General features: G+C 43.8%; 1 protein-coding gene across 7 annotated transcripts in view; it reads left to right on the top strand.

Annotated features, from left to right (window-relative positions):
* LOC128324039 (rho GTPase-activating protein 39-like) overlaps positions 1-25,114 on the top strand; it is a 126,901-nt gene that overhangs the window by 29,454 nt on the left and 72,333 nt on the right. Inside the window, exon 2 of one of the 7 annotated variants that reach the window (XM_053248133.1) lies at positions 9,533-9,669. The exons of 3 other annotated variants lie outside the window; for them this stretch is intronic. The gene's annotated coding sequence lies outside the window, so the exon portion shown is untranslated. Of the gene's footprint in view, positions 1-3,423; positions 3,454-9,526; positions 9,694-25,114 lie in introns of those variants that run through there. 3 more of the 7 variants (XM_053248131.1, XM_053248132.1, XM_053248135.1) reach the window with 3 other exon arrangements.

Here is a 25,114-nt window from a genome sequence, read left to right as displayed (position 1 = left end):
AAGATGATTCTGCTTATAAGTGGTCAAGTCTCTTTCCTGGAGAACCTAAGTTGTACAAGGCCTAGAGCACAACTTGCTTGGCATGGAGTAAAAAATTATTGTTCTTTCTAGCGCATGGTCTTTCCTTTCACCCCGCCAAAAGAACTACTGATACCAAATGTACTACTTATTTGCAAATGAAGCTGAGGTGAGAAACTGAATGTGGAATCAAACTTTAAGCAATTTACCTGAGCCTAAAGGATTGCAGTTTTATTACTATTCTTGTGTCCTAAACACTGACCAGCTGTATTTAAATTGGTTTGTTAATGGCAAATGCATAAGAAACCAATAGCATGCAAATGTATTGCCAAACCTACATTCTCCCTCGAAGTAGGAGGTCACGGCTCACAAAGGGTTAACTTCCACTCCTTGCTCCCAATAGACAGGAAATCTCAGGTGTTTTTCAAGTAGCTGAAGTCCATCCCCCTTTTCCCAGCATGCTCAGGTGTGATTCCCCAGTTCCTTCCTGTCTTAGCTCCTGAATAGACGCACCTGGGCAGGCTCCTGCCCGGGACCATGCCATTCCAGACATTATCACAACTGCTTGTTGGGAGGGCCTTCTGCTGCTGCAAGTGCAGCAGTTTCACCTCTGGGGGCCCTCCCCAGCGGTGACAAGAGGAAACTTCCTGAGGGAACCTAACAGGGTCACTGACACAACCTACGCCAGCCTGACCAGCTGGGGGGTACATTGCGAGGAGCTTCAGTGCAGGACCTCTGGTCCCCTCAGGAGGCCCTACACAACATCAGTTGGCTAGAACTAAGAGTCATCAGGTTGGCTGTAGCCCATTTCTCAGTCCGCTTACAGGGGCGGCATGTATTGGTGATAACCAACTACATGATAGCCAGGGCCCATGCGTATCCAAGGGTGGACCAAATCCATCCTGATGAAGGCGACCAATGCCCCTTTTTTCCAGTGGGCAGAAAGTCACCTAGCTTTGATCGGGGCAGCGCATCCAATGTCCAGGCAGACTGGCTCAGCTGCCAGACAGTGGACCAGTCGGAGTGGGCTCTCCATCCTGAGGTGTGCATTTACATACAGCAATGCCTGGGGATCCCCAGGTGGATCCGTTGCGACCGTGTTTGCGATCCTTTGTGTCCCACAAACAGCGGGTATAGTGGTTAGAATGCTGGACTAGGACTAGGGCTAGGACCCGGGAGACCCGAGTTCGAATCCCATTCAGCCATGATACTTGCTGGACAACTCTGGGCCAGTCACTCTCTCACAGGTTGGCTGTGAGAAAAAACTTTGGTATGTAGTGCACCGCTCTGGGCTCCTTGAAGAGCCAGCATGGTGTAGTGCTTGGAGTGCTGGACTGGGACGGGGGAGACCCGAATTCAAATCCCCATTCAACCATGAAACGAGCTGGGTGACTCTGGGCCAGTCACTTCTCTCTCAGCCTAACCTACTTCACAGGGTTTTTGTGAGGAGAAACTCAAGTATGTAGTACACCACTCTGGGCTCCTTGGAGGTAGAGCGGGATATAAATGTAGTAATAATGATGATAATAATAATAAGTGGGAGATAAAATGTTGATAATGATAATGATCATAAAATTAATAAAAAAGCTTCTCCACTTCTTCACGAGGTGCCGCCACCACCTCACGGAGGGCATGGACGCACTCGACTCTCCTTAGCTGCAGGGTCTCCTGGATGACCTCACCTCGGTAGATTGTCGTCCAAGGCTGATGGCACAACTCTGACAGAGAAGGGCACAGGTAATCTAGGGGCCCCACTCTAAGGCTATCATGGTTCGCCGGACTGGTACCCCTCTCTGTCGCGGCCTCAATGCCTCTACTGCAACGGCCGGACCTTCTTACCCAAGGGCTGTTGCTTCAGCCAGACTGGGCATGGCTCCACTACATGCCTGTAGTTAACTGCACGCTGTTAGCGAAGAGAGGGCTATTCCAGGATGGTGAAAGACACAATCTGGGCCACTAGGCGCCAAGCACCAGTAGGAATTACCAGATGACTTGGGCCGTCTTCCTCAGAAAGGCCGCCTTAGATGGGCTAGGCATAATCAATCAATCAATCAATCAATAATGGATATATGCTTGGCCAAAGTCCCCCAAGATCCGGCCTTCCCTTCCTACAGGCAGGCCTGGACCAGGGCCTGAGACCCATTACTCTGAAACAACAGACCTCAGTCTTAGCTTCGGTCCAGAGCCTGAGGAGAGCAGGGAGTATTCAACTCCACCCCCATTCTCTTGTTTTTTCGAGGAGCTACCAATATTGCTCTTCCACTGACTCATCGCCTTTCTTCATGGAACTTCAATAAGGTCCTGAATGCCCTCATATGGGCCCCTTTTGAACCGATCTTGTCTATCCCGCTAAAGTAGCTATCCGACAAGGTCCTCTCCTAGTGATGGTCACTCTGGCACACAGAGTATTGGAATCGGGGGGCGCTCTCGGTTTGAAGGGAGCTCGGCGTCTTCCAGCCAGACATAGGGTCCTTTGACCCTACCTTGGTCAAAATAAAGAATTAAATATATTAACAAACTCAGTCTTCCAAGCCCATACATTCCCTTGTACGCAGTTGGCATTCCCTGGAGGGTTGCAGGGCCTGAGGTACCTACATTCAAAGGACAAAGGACCTAAGGCGGTCCGAGGCCCTCCGTGGGCCCCTCCACGCGACTTCACAGGGCTCTAAGGCGCCTAAGGTGACCTTAGCTCGTTGGCCGAAGGCACACATCACCACAGCCTACCAAGCCCCGTCAACCCAGCTTCCATGGGGCATCATAGCACTCTCTACCACAGGGCAGCCACCTCGGTAGTTTTCACAGCACAGGCGCCGCTAGGGGAAATATGCCGGGCATCCACATGGCCTGCCATTTCTCCCTTTCTCAAGCACTACAAAATTGGGGGACAGGTGCTCCAGCAATTGGGACAGAACTGATCCACTCCCCCCCCCCTATGGTAATTTATAGCTGCTCTGGTAAGTCCCTTTGTGAGCCGTGACCTCCTACTTCGAGGGAGAACATTGGTCCTACCATGAAGGGTTCTTTCTCCTCTGAAGTAGGAGGTCATGCGGCCCACCCGTGGATCAGGGACTAGTGTGGTGTCAGGCCATGCCTCTCTGCGCCAACCTTCGGGACTAATTGTTCCGATGCTAATCTTGGAACAACCTCCGTTTTTGCCTTGATTAATATCTCAGGGCTTCCGTCCTCTATCCTACTCCCTTTGCGTGCTAACCTCTAGTTCCACAATACTGTGGAGTTCCGCAGCCAAATCATCAAAACTGTGGAGTTCTGCAGACAAATCATGAAATGCGACAGTCGGAACTGGGGAATCACACCTGAGCATGCTGGGAGAAGGGGGACGGACTTCAGCTACTTGAAAAACACCTGAGATTTCCTGTCTATCGGGAGCAAGGAGTGGAAGTTAACCCTACTTCAGAGGAGAAAGAACCCTTCACGGTAGGACCAATGTTTCTCTCTATGCCTTTCATTTGTCAGTTTATTCAGCTATCTCTGTTTATAGAACCAACATTTATGACAACCAGCATTTATGACATCCCATTATTCCTTGTAATTTTGTAAACAGATCTTTGATTTTTCACTTCGTTAATTATTCTTAGCTTTCTCTATAATTTAACACCTTCAAGAAAATGGTTCTTCCCATTCTCCTGGTTCAAAAGTCACCATGTGCTTTATTTAATCCCTCTGTTTAGATTTACAAATTAAAGTAACAATAGCTGGAAAAAACATGAAATTTGGTGCCTTTTGTGGACTAAGTAGTTTTCTCTCTTGCTTTTTGGCTTGTTGCCAAATTCCTCCATGATCACAGAATTGTAATGATTCATTTGAGTCACACTTAACAAGCTTAGACAGCTAATATGTTCAAGAGTGCTCAGCTTTATTTATTTATTTTTAAAATGTGGACAGGGACAGCTGCAATCTGAGAGAATTGCTGAAGAATGAAGCTACATAAGAAAGTTGTAATGAAAACAAAGTTTTCTTTGTTTGCTATGTTTAATGTCCAGTCTCTTGTGGACTGTGCTACCTGAAAAAAAGCCAAATTCTTCCCCAAACTCTGCAAGTATTTTGTAAGTTTTCAAGGAGCTCTGTGTTTTGGTTAATAAAAGATTGGCAACTTATAAATCTAAAAAAAGACAAGAAGGCCATTATTTCACTGATGCCATATGCCCAGGAATGTCATTGCCCTGGTTACGGCATTTTGATTTGTTCTGAGACTTAAATATCAAGACTTCAGGTCAGAATTCTTGCAACTGACAAGCAAAATTCTTGCTGCATGGAAGCTAAAGGTAAGTCTTCCATGGGTCCAGAATGTGTTTTTGTGTGTGTGGAAACTTCATTCGCTACAAGACATGTCCCCAATCCTTTTTATGGACAACCTTGCACAAAATGGTTCTGGTGAAGATACGGTTGATAAACAGAGGGCTGTGGCAGGGGAACAAATAACTGACTCTCACATTCAGACAACATGGGGGCACCAACTAAAAATCTAATATAGTACCATTTGCAAAGCAACTATGCTGGCCTTGGGCCAAAATAAACAAATACATACATACATTTGCAAAGCAACTGCAAATTAGGTAGTGCTCTTTCCAGGACTACAGGACCATTGTATCCCTGATAACACTGCTCATGCATGTTCTTCCTCAAAAGAAATTCCAGACTTCATACTGTGCTTCTCCAACTCCTGCTTTCAGTTCATTTTATCAATGCACAAGCCATGGACCAGGCATAGGCAACTTTGAGCTGATGTTGAACTCCAGTTCTCACCATCCTCAGCCACAGTGTATTGTGGCTGGGGGTGATGGGTGTTATAGTTCAACAACAGCTGGAGAGCCAAAGTTGCCTACCCCTGCCATAGACCATATCATAAGGAAAACCTGCAAAAGATGGTATGGGATGTTTTCTGTTACTTTGCCTTATTTTACAACAGCTATTGGATTATCTGCAGAATCTGGAAAAGAAAAGTACTGTGGGAACAGGCAAATTATGGGTACAAGTATAGGAGGGGGTGTATGAGAGAAAATCATGACTGGGAGGATAAATCAAATGGGCTGGAAGTAGAAGCTATTTACTCGAAACATTGGAGACTTCTGCAAACACTGCAAGTTCTTTTTTCCAGTTTACACCCGCAGACTTGAGGTTAGACTTTTAAAATGAAAGCTGAGATTCTCAAAACTTGAAATCCTGCACCTGATTGTATATGATAATGTCGAACACAAACAGTTCAGTATGTACCTGTTTGTAGTGTTGACACATTACATAAGATGACTAGGGATGTGCACGAACAGGTTCGGACGTTGCCCGGCTCAAGGTTTGACGGTGCACATTTTGCTAAAAGCCCATTGGGGCGGCAGCATACCTCCCTCCCCCCCTCCACTTTGACATTATACGGAAGTAGCAGCTGTGACGGTGCATGTCGCTTGCGCGCACACATTTGCCTAATGTTGGAGTGGGGCAGCAGGGAGGTATGCTGCAGCCCTGACGGGCTTTTAGCGAGATGTGCGCTGGCGGGGGAAATGCAGCGGGGTGGGGAGTGCATCCTCCCCTGCCCTTAAAGCCACCCAGTCTCCGCCATCGAACTGGCCCCCGCTGGTTCCATGCACATCCCTAAAGATGACCCAGAAATCCAGCTTACTTCACATTTGTGTTTGAAAGTTGACTGATTCAGCTTTGCCAGTAGTTCAAGGGGTACTTGCTGGTCGTCGCTGCTCTTCTCTTTCTTACTCTATGGCACCCCAGATGCTTGTTCTAGTCCTTTAAAGCCCAGGATAGCAGCAGGGATTGCCCTGTGCTGCTGTTTCTAGCCGGAGAAAAATAGAACACAGCTATGTTTTCTCTTTTAGTCTTAAAGAGCCAATGGCCCTTAAAGTCAGGAGGGCAAGGAGAGAGAGAGAGAGATATGGATGAGCCAATTCATTTTGCCACCTGGCTGTTTGTCCCAGGCAAGTGGCTAATTGCACAGTTGACATTGTGTCTAAAGCATGCCAGATCCCATGATTGGATGAGGCTCTTAAGAAGTATTAATGTTGAGTAAAGGAAAGGCTTTATGTTCAGCAGGGGCTGCTCTCATTTTTCAAATCTCAGCAGGTTTTCCACATCAGAAAACAGGAGCTCACCATTTTGCACTGGCTTTTAGCTTGGAATGAGGGATGCGGAAGCAGCATGTTCAGCTTCATGTAGAAGAAATCCCTTCATGAATGTAAAGATTATCCTCTTCCTGCTTGTTTTGAATGTTGACAACAGCATCGTCTGGCAGTGAAGGAAAAACCTGTTCAGTCCCGCAGGGAAGTGCGTGGGTAGGGTTAACCCTGTTTCTGATCTGTCTGATAATGTTTCTGTGGGGAAGGTTAGAAGAAAAAATATTATGCCCTGTGGTCCCTTTCTTGCATCATCTTATGTGCACTTAGGTTGTTTTATCTATTGGTTCAATAGATAGGTTGAGACCCACAACTGGGTCACTACCTCACTGAAGGTGGATTGCACCAGTGCAAGAGACGATGACAATGGACAGACATACTTAAATAGATACATTAAAAAATAGGTGGGTAGGTAAGTGTGTCCTAGATCTGGAAGGGCTGAAGACCACAGGTTTAATCCACCCTGCTTTGTTTAAAAGGAAGTTCCTAGAGAGATTCTTGCCAACCTTGGTGTAGAACAAAATAGGATTCTCCATGGCATGGGCAATGCCAACTTGGCCTAGATTAGCATCTATTGTCTCAGACCACTTTCACAAAATGTTCAGATGTGACTCTTTCTCTTGCATCTGCACAATAACATCCCACTCACTCGCATTTTGTTTTTTCAGACATGTAGTATTTTTTTAATCTCTTTGAAATGGTTTGATTCTGGTTTGTGATTGTAGTTTGTGTATGAACGCTGATTTACAGCAAAAAGTTAAAGAGAAGTTATTCAGGGTGCTTTCCAAGTTAGTCGCTCAACAGCAGCAAAACGCTTCTGTTCAGGCAAATCGCATTCAAAACGTAAATAGCAAAGCGCCCAGCATCAGGGGCGTAACTATAATAGGGCAAGGGGAGACAGTTGTCTGGGGACCCACTGCCTTGAGGGGTGGCCCCAGAGGCAATTCACATGACTGACCCTCCCAGCCACACACCCGCCCGGGCTTCCTTCAGTTGTATTCACCCTCCGAAATTGATGTGAGTGTTAAGACCTGGAGCTACCAGAACAGCATGTCTTTCCCTAGTACCATTAAATGACTTGCATCGTCCACAATTTACAAAACCTTTAAAAAAACAATTTAGGATGATGTTCTGTTGTGGCACACACACACACACACACACACACTGCTTTTTGTTACCACTATTCAGCCTCATTTAAGATTTCTTTACTTCATGGGCTGAGCTTAAGGGGGGGCGCTATTTTACAATCTTGTCTCTGGTCCCACTCCAACCTTGCTACGCCCCTGCCTAGCAGGGGGAGCAATCTTGTGAAAACTAAAAACCCGAAAAAACAGCAACTTTTTAATGCCAAATATACAATGTTATAGCACTATATCACAGCGATTAAATTCTAAACAAGGCACTGGAAATTTGAACAGCACCCTGCTGTCAGTGTAGGGACTGCGGTGTCACAACACAGAAAGTGTGGAAGCACACTTCCGAGATTCGTCGTGACACCATTGCAGGGTCTAATCTGGAAAGCGCTGTGGGGATTTTTTCTGTCCTTTCCTGGGATAGTAACCAGAAGGAGATTTGGAGCCTAGATAAGTAGCCACCCCACTCCTTCCTTCACAGAACTAGGACCACCCAGTACTTTCTTGGTGAAGTTTAGAGCACGTGAGATCCTGTTGGGCTCTAATCCTTCACAGAATAATTTTTTTTAAGCAGTCAAGGACAGTGTGGGCAATTTGTAAGCACAGATAACAAATTCTGTGCTTGCAAATCAGAAACATTCTAAATCAGTAATAGAATGGCACCAAGTGGGAAAACATTGATTATTTCTAGCTGTGGAGCTGAGCTTCAGGTGTAGAGGACCACGCAAGCTAGTTTATTGTTTGTGTTAAGTGTCCCTTGCAATGCATCTCTGGGAGTGAGCAGAAGGGAGCCAAAAGCAGATTCTCGTCTTATGGAAGACTTCTTTGTATTTAGTGGCTCCTTATTACATTCAAAATATCTGTTCTTGGTGGAGACAGCAGTGGGGTCCAGGGTTTGTCGTCCTTGTTGTGCAGAGTACGCTGTACTGTAATACTATCTGTGGTGGTCAAAATAGTTTGCAGCTGTGCAGAGACTTCGATGGTTTAACTAATTACACAAGCAGCTTGCCCAGCACAGAACATCTATTTATAAAATTCTGTTGTGTCTCTTGCAATCTCATTCATATTGCAGCTCACAGGCTGAGTATAACAAGGCCTGATGCCAAATCACCTGAGCAGTTCCTGTGGTTACGTATGTGGCTTTTCTGAATAGTTTCTATTCTTTTGTGCTAGGATTCCAAAAAACCAGACAGGGAAACATCGATCAGTAGGCTTGAAGAGAGAGGAAGGAAGCTTACTAAAGAGCAAATCTACATGATTGTTAGGGTTCAGTTAACAGAGACCTTGGTCAGAATCTCCTAAATACTGTTAAGAGTTCTGAGTACATCTGTGCCCTCCAATGAGAACGTTTGGGGTGCATGGTGAGATAATATTTAGCACCTGTTCATCTTACAGGAGTTGAGGGGAGGGTGCCAGCAGGGAAAGGTCATCCTGCCCCTGGCTGCAATTCAGCTTTTTAGGAAAGAATTGTGATGGAGCCTTTTCTGCTCCAGTCAGACTGTGGCCTGCTCCTCTAATGCTCAGCCTGACTTGCTTCAGTGCCAGCTATTTCTCCCCCCCCCCCACCCCCCATACACACTTTTGAACAAGTTTTCTCTGATCCACTTGAGCAAGGATCCCATCACATTCCTCAGGACTGAGCAACGAATTCTGTCAACTCCAGTGTAATATGCAATAAATTATATTTGATTCATAGCAGTATTAGGTGCATTCTCTGTAAACGTCTTTGCAGCATTAGAACACCAGAGAAGTAAGCTAGTGCCTGTACCTCAGTCTAACAAGGCAGCTGCTGGAGGCAAGAACTCCAGTAAAGAGCTGGTAAACCAGAAAAGGCTGGCTGCAGAGGCCAGGAGCCCCATTTCTTCTTGGAGCTCAGGCTAGCCCTGATTCAAGCAGATGCCTGAGCTGGCCTCCCCCTCCCCGTAAGTGGTCCCATTGGGAGGGAGCCCTGAGCAGCTAAGCGAGCATTTTGTCTCTGGTGTTGGAGTTGGGCCTTGGAACAGCATGGCCTCCGCTCCTGGGGTCCCAGAAGCAATGGAGACCAGGGACAGGCCAGGAGCCTTGCTGGTGGGCACTGGGCCTCTGAGTTCCAAGGCTTCTCTAAGGAGGCAACTGAAGGAGAAGTAACAAGCTCTGTCTGCTTAGGTCTGTTGGAATTGAGATGGGATAAGGTGGTGTATGTGTATGCACAGTCCTGTCCTGGGATAGGATATTTGACTAAATAACCCTGGTCCCTTCCAGCTTCAGGTTTCTATGATGACAGACCATAGGACGTTGAACCATCTTGGGATGTCTTATGAAAGGCAGTATAGAAAATGAACGAACAATCAATCAATCAATCAATCAATCAATCTCAGGACCAGACTGGGCAGAGGACTCACAAGGTGGGGGCAGAATCATAACTATCTGTGAGTTTATGGATGAATTATGCATTATTTTAGGGTTGGGGGGAACTCACATGTGAAGCCTAAGGTTGAAAATGTGAAAGTGCAGGTATATCAGAAATGTATATAGATTGATATAAGGAAAATGTGGGACATATTGAAATTATCATTCAGTCTCTTTGTCGTTAAATTTTTATACCGCCTTTCATTAAAACAATCTCAAGGCGGTTTCAAAACATTTAAAACAATATTATTATTATATGTTTACACAGTCAGACAGGTGTTATTGACTGGTTTGTTTTATACAGACATCGAGTCCTTCCCAAGGACCTAGGATGGCTGAATTTTATTGTCAATGTTGTTGCTGTTGTTATAGATATTGTCGCAGAATATAGGCTGTTCCCAGTAAAGCTGCTTTTTGTAATTGGCTGATGGTGATTTCTGTGGCCCCTATGGTGTTGAGGTGCTCTTCAAGGTCTTTTGGAACTGCACCCAGGGCGCCAATGACCACTGGGATTATTTTGGTCTTTTTCTGCCACAGCCTTTCAATTTCAATTTGTAGATCTTTGTATTTGGTGATTTTTTCTATTTCTTTTTCTTCTATTCTGCTATCCCCTGGTATTGCTATGTCGATGATGATGATGATGATGATGATGATGATTTCGATTTCTATACTTCCCTTCCAAAAATGACTCAGGGCGGTTTACACAGAGAAATAACAAACAAATAAGATAGAACCCTGTCCCCAAAGGGCTCACATTCTAAAGAGAAACATAAGATAGACACCAGCAACAGTCACGGGAAGTACTGTGCTGGGGGTGGATAGGGCCAGTTACTCTCCCTCAGCTATATTAAGAGAATCACCACGTTAAAAGGTGTCTCTTTGCCCAGTTAGCAGGGGTTATCTAAGACTATAAAACAGTTACACAATAAATGTATTAAATTGGAATATAAAAATCAAATGAAATGCAACAAGAAGACCGTTGTAGAGATTACTCTTAAGATACACAAAGAAACCAACAAAGACACAGTCTCTTTTGGACCTCAAGCAAAACCGTGGTTTAATCCTGGTTTTGTGTGATATCTCCTAGCCTCACAAGTATGTGCTCCCCCAACTTTCTGTGCAAAGGGCACAATCTCAGCTTCAGATCCTAGCTTCTCAGCAAACTCTACTTAGAACAAATCTTAGCTTGTTTGGAAATAGAATCCTTTCTCTCCTTGCATATGAAGGGGAGGGAGGAGTACATTGTGTGGATCTAAGTTCAAACTATTGTCCTGTCTGAACTGGGCCTTTTGTGTCTTTGGCAGAGTTAAGATAAGGCAGTCAGAACAGAACCTAGAAAACCTAGGAGCTCTTTTCATGATCAGTAAGAAAAACTCCATGGAGGTATGTGGAGAGAGCGGGTTTTACTTACTCTCCCCACAGACGATCGCTGACCCTTCCCTGGGCGGGGAATTCACCTGTCCAGACGATCACCAGTTTCTGCCAGTGGCTCGAGGGCTCAGGTGCAGGGAAACGCTGCCATTAGGTGCCCTGCCCTCCCCCCCGGAGCCCAAATAATGCACTGTGTGAGTGTGCAGTGCATTACTGGGATACCTCTCCACCCCCGAGTATACCCACTGCGGCTGCAAGCACCCGTGGCAGACAATAGGATCCAAAAAATGAGGTCAAGGGAATGCTTGCTCCCTTAACCTTATTTTAGCAGGAGGCTACTTTGGCGGGTTTTCCGCCATGTAGCGACCAGGATCGACCCCGATGGTTCACACGAGCGTGCAAAACTGGGCTGGGTTCCCTTAGCCCAGTTTTGCATTCTCATGTGAATAGCCTCCTACTGTCATTTCCTGGAAGATCTCCTCTATATGCTAAGTTTTCAGTCAACCTATTAGTCTGACTAGACAAGAGGGGCCAAGGTTGTAATCCTCTGGAATACTGAACTTTCTGGCAACTGAAGAAGGAAGCAAGCTAGAACCTTTATAAGCAAACTAGGGCAGTTTTACCACAGTATTAAAGATCCTGACTCCAGAGCCTTTTGAAGCCTTGATTATATTAAAGAGATTCAATCTCTCTTGAGCTTTACAAGGCACAGTTTTATTTAGTGGTATTATTATTAATATATTCCACTTTTTCCACAAAGACATTGACAAAGAAATTTATATAGGAAAAGAAATGAGAATCATAGGGAAAAGGATGACTGATATTCCATCAGTTGTAACAAACCTCGCAATTGCATTGTTGCAAAGTCAAAAATGTTTACACAACCAAAAGTACCACTGCTCCTATTTTTGGTTGTGGATATGAGTCCAAATATGAATTACCATTTCCCAAAAGGCAATGTTTTGGAATACTTGCCCCAGGCAAAGTTATGCTTGTGATCCAAGTTGAAAAGTATTTTGTAATAATGTCTTTTTGAGATATTATAAAATGTGCTGTATATTTTCTATACTAATCTTTTTGACTTTTAACTGCTGGTCATTGGCTGTAATAAAGTTTCATATTCTATATTAATCTTGTTTTGTGTCAAGCAGGAAGGAGCCAGGATATGGGCTTTTGGATACTGATTTTAATGGGAGTATGGCATTTCAAAATTTTAGCTCTGCAGCAGTTCCCGGACTTTTTGAAGACATCAGCCTATAGACATATCCTGGGGCTGCTAGAGCATGTGTGTATAACATGCAATTAAACTAGGGATTGGTTATTGCTGAATCTGGCTGCATTTCTCTTTGTTTCTCTTACCACTTAGGCTCTAATGTGAATATTGGTGTACAAAAGCTGAAGGGATGTGTATTAGGATAAATGTTTGCCACTTTGTGTACCTTACTTTTGCACATCACCCCAAATATTGCAAATATCCATTGTACTTTGAAAAAGGGGAAAAGTCAGTGTATCTTTTCAGAATTCTCTGTGAGTGTTGAATCTGCATAACACTAAGCATTTTCAAGCACCACTGAAAGGATATACTGAGTCCTTCCCTTGCTGCCTCATGGTGTGTGTGTGTATATATATATATACACACACACATTTAATATCCCGCTCTTCCTCCAAGGAGCCCAGAGCAGTGAACTACATACTTAAGTTTCTCCTCACAACAACCCTGTGAAGTAGGGTAGGCTGAGAGAGAATTGATTGGCCCAGAGTCACCCAGCAAGTACCATGGCTAAATGGGGATTTGAACTCGGGTCTCGCCAGTCCAAGTTTAGTACTCTAACCACTACACCATGCTGGCTCGTGGTATCTTACAATGTGAAACAAAGCAGTTGTGTCTTGCTGAGTATGGGCTCTAGCCAGATGCTTTTGATTTGAGTCACTAGTCCTTTAGACTTTTATATTTCAGTTGGCAGGAAACTCATTCCTTTGGGCATAGTGAGAAGATCACTTAAAGCAAATGAGCCACTCCGTAGTGCACTTTGATCAGTTATTCTTAAAGCAGCCTTGCAGACAAGTTGGCTGGATTGCTGTGGTGGTGGTAATGGTAGGTATATATATAGTACCATCCATGTGCATGGTGCTTTGCAGAGAATGAGAGATGTGTTGCTGCCTTGAAGGGTTTACAGTCTACATATTGACTCACCTGAGACAGCAGACGAAAGAGAAGAAAATGGAGTCTGAAACAAACAGAGGAAGACTATATGAATATTTTAATTACATGTGAGGCAGCATCACACAGGTTTTCTGGAAGGCATTTCCAGGTGTAAGGGGAAGCAAGGGAAAAGGGCAGAGGGAGAACAGGAGAACTTTGGATGGCTGAAAGTAAAGGAGTGACAGCTATGGGTTGGAGTGTAACTGGATACGAGAGCTGAGAAATAGGGAAGGGCCAAGCTTGGAGTAAGGATAAGGATCTGGGCGTGATCAGGAAACTAGTGTAGGGATTCTAGGAGAAGTGTGACGTGGTTAGTGTAACAAGGCAGGTGACTGAGATTGCCAGCAGAGGGTTGAACAGAGTTGAGGGGACCAAGTCGAGCTAATGCAAGGCCAGAAAGGAGAAGGTTGCAGAAGACAAGTTGAGAGATGACCAGGGCATCAACTAGAGTCTTTGCCAAGGGGGAAAAGGGAAAGGACAGTGTTTTTGCAATATTGTAAAAAGAGAAGCAAAAGAGAATTTGGTGACAGGTTGAATATGGGGAATAAAGAAGGCAGAGAGGCCAAAGATTAAAAACGAAGATAGCATAGATGGTGACATTTGTCAGTGGATAAGGAGAGATTACAAAGTGAAAGGGGTTTGAGAGGAAAAGTAGTTTTGGTGCTGGAGCTTTTGAGTTTGAGGAAACGATGAAGCATCCACACTGAAACCTGACAGGCAGTTGGCAATGTGGGATTGGATGGATGGAGCAGGTTCTGGGGTAGAGGTGTAGAGCTAGTTGTCATCAGCATACAGTATAGGTGGTACTGAAAACCATGGGATTTGATGGAATCCTTCAACGCCAGTATGTAGATGTAGTATAGCAGAAGGCCAGAAATTGAGCTCTAAGAAGGGGAAAGATGAAACTCCCACTGTGGAAAAATTGAAAGAACAGTTAGATAGAAGGAGAACCATCTGAGCACAGAATAATGGAGACCTAAAGCTCAGAGGGAGTCAAACAACAGGGAGTGGTCAACTGTATTGAAATAAACTGTATTTGAGAGGCCAAGAAGCATGAAAACAGAATCAAGACCTTTTGATTTGGCAGTGAAGAGATAATCAGTGATTTTTGTGTTGGCAGTTTTAGTGGAGTCAGGGGCGTATCTATAGGGGGGCAGGGGGGGCACGTGCCCCAGGCGCCACTTGAAGGGGGGGGCGCAATTTCTTAAAATTAAATAATTTTTTAAAATGGCCACCAAAAACAAAATGGCCACTGGGCATGCTCAAATGGCCTCTGTGAGGCCCTAGGGCATGCCACGCCTTGCAGAGGCCATTTGAGCATGTACAGTGGCCATTTTGTTTTCAGCGGCCATTTTTAAAAAAAAACTTAAAAAATGACCACCGCACATGCTCAAATGGTGCCTGTGAGGCCCTAGAGGCCAGTGGGAGGAGGGGGAAACTTTGCAGACCCCCCACAGCCTTTAAGATGTCCCTCGAAGGGGCTACAGGTAACTTTTTTTAAAAAAAAATTAATGTAATATGTCACTGTACACATATTCAGATTGGCACTATGTACAGAGAATAAGGGCTTGTGAATACTGAGCTGAAATTTATGAGCTAAGATTGTATCCATTAGCTCTTACTTTGCTTCTTGTGATAAGTGAGTTAAATGTGATGTCTTAATAATATGGCTATTAATGGTCAGTTTGTCTTTGAATCAAGGTGAAATCCTTAGTATTAAGGCCCACTGGGAGTTTCTTGCTCTTTCTCTCATTTTTACTGTCTTTCTGAAAGACTAGAATATATTCCAAACAGTGACACAGTTTACGCTGCATATCGTTTAATTATTTTCAGAGTATCTGGGAAAAGTCAAATTCTCCATTTATTTTTAAAACTTATGTAATCGTGATGCTACAATGCATAGCAGAGAATTAGACAGGCACTTCTTTTAGTTTTTCCAAGTACAACTCCGCATAATATTTGGGTATTTCATGAGCCCCAGCATACTGAAATTTGTCGTTTTCCAGCATTTTAACCTGAGCTATCCAAACAAACTAATGATAGCCCCACAATTTGGATAGTTTTAAAAAATAAATCTGAAGTGGTAGATAGGAGCTTGACCACATGTATGATACTGGTAATTTTTGTATTTTTTTAAATTTTTAAAACAAAAGTTTTCTGAAACATGTGTGTCAGTCAGATGTATGTGGGGGGGTGGCGGGGGGGGTGCGGCGGGGGGGCGCAATTTCAGTGCTTGCCCTGGGCGCCGTTTTCCCTAGTTACGCCACTGAGTGGAGTGCAGGGCCAGTAGCCAAATTGACAGGGATCCAGGATGGAACTGGATAACTGAAGGGTGAGGCAGAGAGAGTAAGCAACGGGCTTCAAGAGTCTGGAGGTGAAGAGTAGAGGCGAGACTGGGCAGTAGTTGGAGTCGGAGAGGGATGGATGGATCAAGGGTTTTGAGTGGCTTGCTTTTTAAAGAGTAAGGCAGACAATGGCATATTGAATGCAGTAGAAAGGAAGGAGACAAGTGCCAATGTGATGGAGAGGAGGGAATGTGGTCAGGGAGACAACAACCAGAAGATGGAAGGGGATGGAATCAAGGAAGTAGATCAGAGCTGCTCAGCTTTGGCCCTTCTGCAGATGTTGGCCTACAACTCCCATAATCCCTGGCTGGTAATTATGGGAGTTGTAGTCCAAAAACTGTTGGGAGACCTAAGCTGAGCAGGCGTGGATTAGATGGAGGGGTTTGAAGACAACAGGGTAATCAGTTCATCAACAGAGAAGCAGGGGTGGGAGAGAGGAGGGAAGGGAAAGAGTGCCAAGAGAGAGTGTTTGTTTGTTTGTTTGTTTAACATATTTGTATACCGCCCAAAACGCAAGTCTCTGGGCAGTTTACAATAAAAACAACAAGTAAAAAGGTTAAAATATTACAACCATTTAAAACTTAAAACAACGTTAAAACTATGAAAAATAATCAAACTATTAAAACAGTATCTAATTAAAAGATTAGATCAGGAGAGGAGAGCTGGTCTTGTGGTAGCAAGCATGACTTGTCCCCATAGCTAAGCAGGGTCTTCCCTGGTTGCATCTGAATGGGAGACTTGATGTGTGAGCATTGCAAGATCTTCCCCTCAGGGGATGAAGCCGCTCTGGGAAGAGCAGAAGGTTTCAGGTTCCCTCCCTGGCTTCTCCAAGATAGGGCTGAGAAAGATTCCTGCCTGTAACCTCGGAGAAGCCGCTGCCAGTCTGTGAAGACAGTACTGAGCTAGATAGACCAATGGTCTGACAGTTTAGCAGTATGGCAGTTTCCTATGTTCCCTTTGATTGTTGTGAGTGGTTTCAGTTTTGGTATTGAAAGAGGCAAAGACTGGGGCAGTGAGCTAGGAAAAGAGAAGCAGTACATAAAATACCGAGAAGAGGCACCAAGGATTCCTATAACTGATGTAGATCACGAAAGTGCAGTAATGTTTGGCAGATAAGGAAGTGAGGATGAATTTATAGTAGTTCTTTAAAGTGCACAGAAAATAGGAAGCATATTTTGTGTTGCAGGTCTCAACAAGTCTTCTTTGGCTCCAGGATGCAGACTTCCCTCTGCTCCATAGGGAAGGACTCACCACTTGCTACCAGCAATGTGCTCCACTTCATGGGACGTCCTCTATGTTCCTTTACATCTACTTGAAACCACTGGGAAAGGTCATCTGTGGCCTGTGGTGTCATCAATATGCTGATGATACCCAGCTCTACCTATCATTTAAGCCAGCTAATGCCAGAGAAGCAGTGGATTTCCTAAACTGTTTGCAGGCCTCTCTGGATTGGATGGGGGCAAACAAACTGAAACTTAATCCAGATAAGATGGAAATGTTCTGGGTCAATAAAACTGATTATTTTACCGAATTGTCTCCAATGTTGTTTAACATCTACATGAAACCGCTGGGAGAGATCGTCAGGAGATTTGGTGCAGGGTGTTGACAATATGCTGATGACACCCAAATCTGTTTCTCCATCATCAGGAGAAGGCATCACCTCCCTAAATGCCTGCCTGGAGGTGGTGATGGACTAGATGAAAGATAACAAACTGAGACTGAATCCAGATAAGACAGAGGTACTTATTGTGCGGGTTGGAACTGGGGAGATGATTTTGAACTGGATGGGATCAAACTTCCCCATATGGAACAGGTATGCAGTCTGGGGGCGCTTCTGGACACAAACCTCTCACTGGTTGAGGCAGTGGCCAGAGGTGCCTTTTATCAGCTGCACCTGTTTCTTGAAATAAATGACCTTAGAACAGTAGTACATCTGCTGGTCACCTTGACTTGACTACTGCAGTGTGCTCTATGTGGGGCTGCAGCCAGGTTGGTCTCTGGGTCATCTTAGAGAGACCATATCACTCCTATCTTAAAAGATCTACACTGGTTGCTGATAAGTTTCAGGGCAAAATGCAAGGTCCTGGTTATAATCTATACAGCTCTAACCAGCTTGGGCCTGGGTTTTTAAGAGAATGTCTTCTTCGCTATGAACCACACCGCACATTAAGCTCATTAGGAGAGGTTGATCTGCACTTGCCACCGGCTCGTCTGGTGGCTACTCAGGGACGGGCCTTCTCTGTTGCTGCCCTGAGGCTTTGGAATGCGCCCTCTGCTGAAATAAGAGCCTCCTCATCTCTTACAACTTTTAAAAAGGCAGTCAAGACACATCTGTTCATCCAGGCTTTTAATTAGATACTATTTTAATAGTTTGATTATTTTAATAATTTTAACGTTGTTTTAAGTTTGAAATTGTAATATCATTGAAATCATCTTCTTTTTACTTGCTTTTATTGTTTTATTGTAAACCTCCCAGAGACTTGCATTTCAGGCAATATACAAATGTTAAATAAATAAATAAATAAATTTAAAATTATCTGAGTGGTGAGGAAAATCTGGATGGAGTCATACATTCACCCCTGAAAGACCAAGTTTGCAGCTTGGGGGCACTTCTGGACCCGACACTGTCCTCCGAGGAACAGGTGGTGGTGGTGTGCAGGAGTGCCTTTTATCAGCTGTGGATGGTACCCCAGCTGCAACCCTACTTGGATGAATCAGACCTGACCTCAGTCACTCATGCACTGCTGATATCCAGATTGGATTACTGCAGTGCCCTCTACATGGGGCTGCCTTTGAAGATGGTTCAGAAGCTTCAGCTAGTCCAAAATGCTGCTGCAAGGATGCTCAAAGGTGCTTGTCACTTCTCAAGTATTGCATCCATCCTGCGGCAACTTCACTGGCTGCTAGTTGGCTTTTGGGCCCAATTCAAAGTGCTGGTTTTGACCTTTAAAGCCCTAAGTCAAACTAACTGAGCAAAAAGACAGCTTTTAAAGAGGTGAATCTTTTATATTAAGCAGGAGGAGAGCAACTGGCTTATTCAACCCCAGCACAGTATCCTTCCAGTGGCTGTTGCTGGTATCTACCTTATGTTTCTTTTCAGATTGTGACCCCTTTGGGAACAGGGAACCATCTTTATTTTTTCCATGTAAACTACTTTGGGAACTTTTGTTAAAAAGCGGTATATAAGTAGTAGTAGTAATAGTAAACGGCTTGGACCCAAGGTATCTTTAGGATTGCATTAGTCCATATGAATCTTCCAGGGCCCCTAGCTCATCATCTTGAGCCCTGCTCACTGCCCCGCTATTGACTGAGATTTGGTTGGCAGGGACAAGAGATAGGGCCTTCTCAGCTCTGGAATACCCTCCCAGAAAAGCTTTGCCATGCTCCCTTCCTAAGGGTTAAAAAAAAGATCTTAAAATGTACTTGTTTAGAAAGGCTTTCTGATTTTTTACTACAATTTGACAGGGTTTTAATTTTCAATCGGATCTGTTTTAACTGATTTTATTCTGTGCTGTGCTTTATTTGTTTTACTGTTTAAAGTTTTATATTACTGTTGTGAGTCACCTCGAGCAGTATTGTACTGGAGGGGCGGATACAAACATTGTTTTTAAATGGGGTGGGCTTTCCTCCTTGTGTGCCCCTGCCTTGTTTGTTCCTTCCTCCTCCTGGTCATGTCTGTCTGATTCAGGCAAGTGATGAAACAACGTGTCCAGGAGGAGAAGGGAACAATCCACCTCCATCTTGCTTGTTCACTTCTCCTCCTGGTCACATCTGTCCAGCTTCTGGCTTAAGCACCACACTTAATGTTCCAGGCACCATGGTATATTGGACAAAATATGTCCAGCATATTCTCCTGTATATCCTTTCTCCATATGTGAAATGGATGCCTAACATCAAGAATGATTTTCTTTTGTTCTCCCCCCTCCTGATTGAAGTGGGCACAGATACTGGGCTTTTCTCTGTGTATTCCTTACCAAGAGCTTCTTCCTGGAATCCAATTGTTCCTTCATTATACAAGCTAACCGCAGTTGGGTTTTGTGTGCAGGGAGATTTGCAATGGGAGCTAGCAGGAAGCTTCTAAAGTAGTCAACACCATTTGTTCTATATATATTTTTGCAGAGCAGGAAAGTGTATGCCTTTACTAAGCAGACACTGGTTTGTTTGCATGGTTCTTATTTACAAAGGCAGTAGACATTTTGTGAAACTGACTGCAGTTATATTTACCATGGTTTCTCTGTAATTTCCCCTACAATGTGCGTAGTGTGTGTGTGTGTGAGTGTGTGAAATTGCTTACTTTAAAAGTTTACAATTATAGCTTTTCTTGGATTTGGCAGAAAATCCAGACAAGAAGGAGTATCATGACAATCGGAATAGATTTGTTTCCCCCTGCAGGCACTGGCCAAGGCAGCTGGTAAGATTGCATGGTCACTAAAAAGTGCTTCAACAGAGCTGAATACTTGGATGCCTGTTTGAAGGCCATTCTCAAATTGCATCTCAGTGTTCTGCTGTGTTCTAGCATAGGGAAGCATATGGTTTGCCACAATGCAGAGGCCTGACCCAAATACGAGTATTCATTAATCACATGTATGTCCTACTCTTCCTTCAAGAAGCTCAGGATGGCGTATATGCCTAGGGTTACCTCACGCGTTATCCTCAACAGTCCTGTTAGGCTGAGAGCGATTGGCCCAGGATGAGTTTCATGATGGGATTCAAACCACTAGTTTAATCCTGAGCACTAATGCATGTTCGGTGCTTAAATATTTTGTACAGTCTGAAATATTCCTACTGTATCTCTGAGAGTCGGCCACATTCTTTGGGTACCTATTGCTCAATAAGGCATAAGATTCCCCCCCCCCCAGTATTACTAGATACTGTTGTGTCTAGTAAAAAGTAAAAAGCTTCATTTTCTTCCACTTGGTTACATTTTTAAATAACACTTCAAAGGCTGTGTCTCCAAAATAGCAATGTCTACATGTGGGTTCTCCCATTATAAATGTTTTTTCTTGCATTATTTGCTGCTTCTCCTTTCATTATAGCTACTTTTTTTAGGGCCTGAGCTGGCTGAAAAGGCTAGATGTATAATTTAGGAGCCCATCATTGAATGTTAAGTCATGTGTAGCCTTTTGCATTTCCTCACCTTCTTAAAAAAGCACACGTGGTTGTATGTATTCTTCTTCTTCCACACCTCACTATATTGGTATATCACAGAAGTTCCTGAACTTGTGGTATCGTACAGTTCTAGTTTTCTTGTTTGCAGACCACTGAATCTTCTTACACTATTTCTGCCATGCAGAAGGCCACTTGAAAGACTTCTGAAACATAACCATTCCTTCTGCACTCTGAACGCAACTGTACTGTGTACAGTACTCCAACCAAAATAATGATTATGTGAGGTGAAAGAAATGGGGAAGCTGTGATAGGTTTGCACATGCTCTGAGTTACTGCAGTATTTGCCAACCAAAATGCAGAACAGAGGAGTAGAGTGAAGAGGGAGAGGTTGTGTTGATCTTTACAGTAGGAGAGTAACAATTGCTTATTTGTGGCAAAGGCGATCTAGTAAAGTCCATCTAGTATAGCATTCTATTTCGAAAGCAGCCATCCAGCTCCAGCCTCACCAGCAGTTGGTGGCATCGTCTGTTGTTCCTAAGGTGATAGACTCCAGTTCACCTCATGCATGAGGGAGAAGTAAAGGAAAGATGCACAACCCCATGACTGCATTCCTAGGAAATGTATCATGACTAACCCACTGGACCATGGACTGCTAAAACATCCTACTCTCTGCTAGGCTAACAATTCCTGGCCTAGCAGGATTTGTTAAGGAGCCATTGAGGAGTTGTCGGTGTTGGTTTTCAATGGTCCTGTGTTCTCTTGAGGTGCAAATCTTGTATCTGTTGCTAAATCCAACACATCGCTTGGTAGGAGTCGGTAAAGTAAAGTTATGCCGTCTGGTCGGTGTCAACTCCTGGCGACCACAGAGCCATGTGATTTTCTTTGGTAGAGTACAGGAGGGGTTTATTATTTCTTGTTTACACAGTCAGACAGGTGTTATTGACTGGTTTGTTTTATCCAGACATCGAGTCCTTCCCAAGGACCTGGGATGCCAGAATTTTATTGTCAATTGTTATAGATATCGTTGAAGAATATAGGCTGTTCCCTGTAAAGTTGCTTTTTGTAATTGGCTGATGGTGATTTCTGTGGCCCCTATGGTGTTGAGGTGCTCTTCAAGGTCTTTTGGAACTGCACCCAGGGCGCCAATGACCACTGGGATGATTTTGGTCTTTTTCTGCCACAGCCTTTCAATTTCAATTTGTAGATCTTTGTATTTGGTGATTTTTTTCTATTTCTTTTTCTTCTATTCTGCTATCTCCTGGTATTGCTATGTCGATTATTTTCACTTGTTTTTCTTTCTTCTCGACTACAGTGATATCTGGTGTATTGTGTGGCAGATGTTTGTCTGTTTGTAGTCTGAAGTCCCATAATATTTTTACATCTTCATTTTCTTCAACTTTTTCAATTTTATGGTCCCACCAATTTTTGGCTACAGGTAGCTTGTATTTTTTTGCAGATGTTCCAGTGTATCATCCCTGCTACCTTGTCATGCCTTTGTTTGTAGTAAGTCTGTGCGATCCTTTTACAACAGCTGATTAGGTGGTCCACTGTTTCATCTGCTACTTTACAAAGGCGACACTTGCTGTTTGTGGTTGATTTTTCTACTTTTGCTCTTATTGCATTTGTTCTTAGTGCCTGTTCTTGCACAGCCAGTATTAAACCCTCTGTTTCTTTCTTCAAGTAACCATTCTTAAGCCATTGCCAGGTCTTGGAGATGTCTGATTTTCCACTTATATTGTGCAAATATTGACCATGCAGGGGCTTATTTTTCCAATTTTCTGCTCGGTTCTTGACTTGTTCTTTCTTGTAGGCCTGCTTTGTTTCATTGGTGTTGAATAGTTTCGCATTAATGACCATTTGAAGTGCATCTTCTTCACTGTCCTTTATATATTCTTCAAGGCCTCTTTTCTCCTCTTCTACTGTTTGATGGATGTTCAGCATTCCTCTTCCACCTGAGCTGCGAGGGAGGTATAGCCTATTGACATCACTGCGGGGGTGCAGAGCATGATTTATGGTCATTTTTTCCCTGGTCTTACGATCCAGCGTCTCTTGCTCTGCCTGTGTCCAGTCTATTATTCCTGCAGTGTATCTGATAACAGGTATAGCCCAGGTGTTTATGGCATGTATGGTGTTCCCGCCATTGAGTTTGGACTTGAGGATTTTTCTAACTCTCCTGATGTATTCACTTCCAATTTTTCTTTTAACTTCAGTGTGTGCTATGTTATCAGCCTGGAGAATGCCCAAGTATTTGTAATGTTCTTTCTCTTCCAGGTTCTTGATGTTGCTTCCATTGGGCAGTTCTATTCCTTCTGTTTTTCTTATTTTCCCTCTGTTCATTATTAATGCAGCACACTTGTCTAGTCCAAACTCCATTGCTATATCGCTACTGAATATACGGCGGCGCCAGCTCCTGTTTCCAGCAGCTGGGCCTGCCACTACCTCCTCATCCTGGCGGCCGTTTTCTCCTCATCCCCATCGCTAGTCTGGCAGCTGCTCGTGAACTCTTGCGAGAGTTGCCACATAAGGGATTAGTGATGGGTACGCCTTGGAGAAATAAATATACAGATCGAAAACAGCAAGAGGACAATGAAATCCCATTAACCCTTCATTATTTCTATTTTCTAAATACGAGGTCTTCTAAATACAGAGTCAACTATGCTCTGCACTATCTGCCTAAGCCTAGAAGTTATTTGCAAAGTGATATAAAACTGCTCTATTTTTTTTTAAAGTAGCTTGGCACAAAGCACCCAGAGTTAGGTGCCACTATGTTAGTGTGAACATGGATTGAGATGTAGGCAAAAAAATCAAGGCAAAATATGTTTGCCAGTACTAATATATAGGTTCGCATATGTGTTAGTGTCTTGACTTTTCTTACCAAACAAAAACATTGGAATATTTAAAAAGTGAGGATAAACCAGTTCTCTTTGTCCTCTCCTTAGTATTTTATGGGTCAAACTGTCAAATCCTATCTCATCTAGTAACTTAGTAACAGGCTTGGCTATTAACATCAGGCTTTGGTTATTGATTAATCCCACCCACCCCACAATGCAACCTTCAGTTACTTCAGCCACCAAATATTTATTTGCTCGCTCTCTCTCTCTCTCTCTCTCTCTCTCTCTCTCTCTCTCTTGCTCTCCTGTATTGTTTTATAGATCTTAGGCATTTCCTCTGCATTCATAAATATAAAAATTCTTTCCACCAAGCTGCAGCCTGTGAAAATAAACCACACTATATGCTACTGAACTGTTTGCTACTATGGAACTTCCTGAATAAGACTAATAATAATAATAATAATAAAATCAGGAATTTGCCCCAAGCATGATGACCTTTTATGAACCAGCAAGAATGAGAACTGATGGATATATGAAGACTGAGGGCTGATTCAGATGTTTCTCTGGTGCCACCTTTTGAACTTACCAGAGCCCACCTGGCATCTTCATGTACACAAGTTATCAAATGGAAGCCATGTGCCTTACAAGTATATATGACCATGTGCCTTACAAGTATATATGACCTCACAAGTGTATATAGAAACAGAAGGTTGGCCTTCGCTGAGATCCGCAAGCTCCTGGCATGGTCCAAATATATGCAGTTTATTATTACATTTTTACCATGCCCTTCTTCCAAGGAACTTATGGTAGAGTACATAGTCTCCCCTCTCCACCAGGTTATCCTAGGTTAGGCTGAGAGAGAATTAAGGGCCTAAGGTCACTCAGTGAGTTTCACAGCTGAGTGAAGGTTTGAACCTGGCTCTCCGAAGTTTGACCTTGATGCATTCAAACCACTATACTATGCTGGTTCTCTGTTGCCAGGTAGCACTGCCGAGAGGAAGTCCAAAGCTGCCATTAGTAGTTCGCCACCAATCTATATAAGAGTGAATCCTCTAGAGCAGGGCTACGTAACTGTGGCACTCCAGCTGTTTTTGGAGTACAGTTCCCATCATCCCCAGCCACAATGGCCAATAGTCAAGGTTGATGGGAATTGTAGTCCAGCCACTGCCAGAGAGCCAACATTGTGCAGCCCTGCTCTAGAGCATGAGAACATAAAGCAGCCCCTCAGTCTGAGACAGGCCTCCTTAATTCAAACTACGAAGCTGAGAATGTGTGTCTGGTCCACATTTTTATTGACCCAGAAGGCAATGTGTTCACCCACCCACCCCTTTCCTGTCAATTTAATGAACACAGCTGTGTTTTCCCCAGTCACTGGACAGTGCTGCTGGCCAATACGACAATTCCTTATTTTTCACAGGCATTTGAGTTCCTTCTCTACAACCCCTCTGCAAAAGAAAATAGATTTTTAAACATATGAAACTGCTTCATACCAAATCAAATGACTGATACATCTAACTCAGTATTGTTTGCACTAACTGGCAGTGGCTCTTAAGGCTTTCAGACAATGTTCTTTCCCAGTCCT

The sequence above is a fragment of the Hemicordylus capensis genome, chromosome 4, assembly GCF_027244095.1.
Source record: "Hemicordylus capensis ecotype Gifberg chromosome 4, rHemCap1.1.pri, whole genome shotgun sequence".
NCBI classification, from domain to species: Eukaryota; Metazoa; Chordata; class Lepidosauria; order Squamata; family Cordylidae; genus Hemicordylus; species Hemicordylus capensis.
The sequence above is the reverse complement of the archived record's forward strand: the minus strand, read 5'-3'. Positions and strand labels throughout refer to the sequence as shown.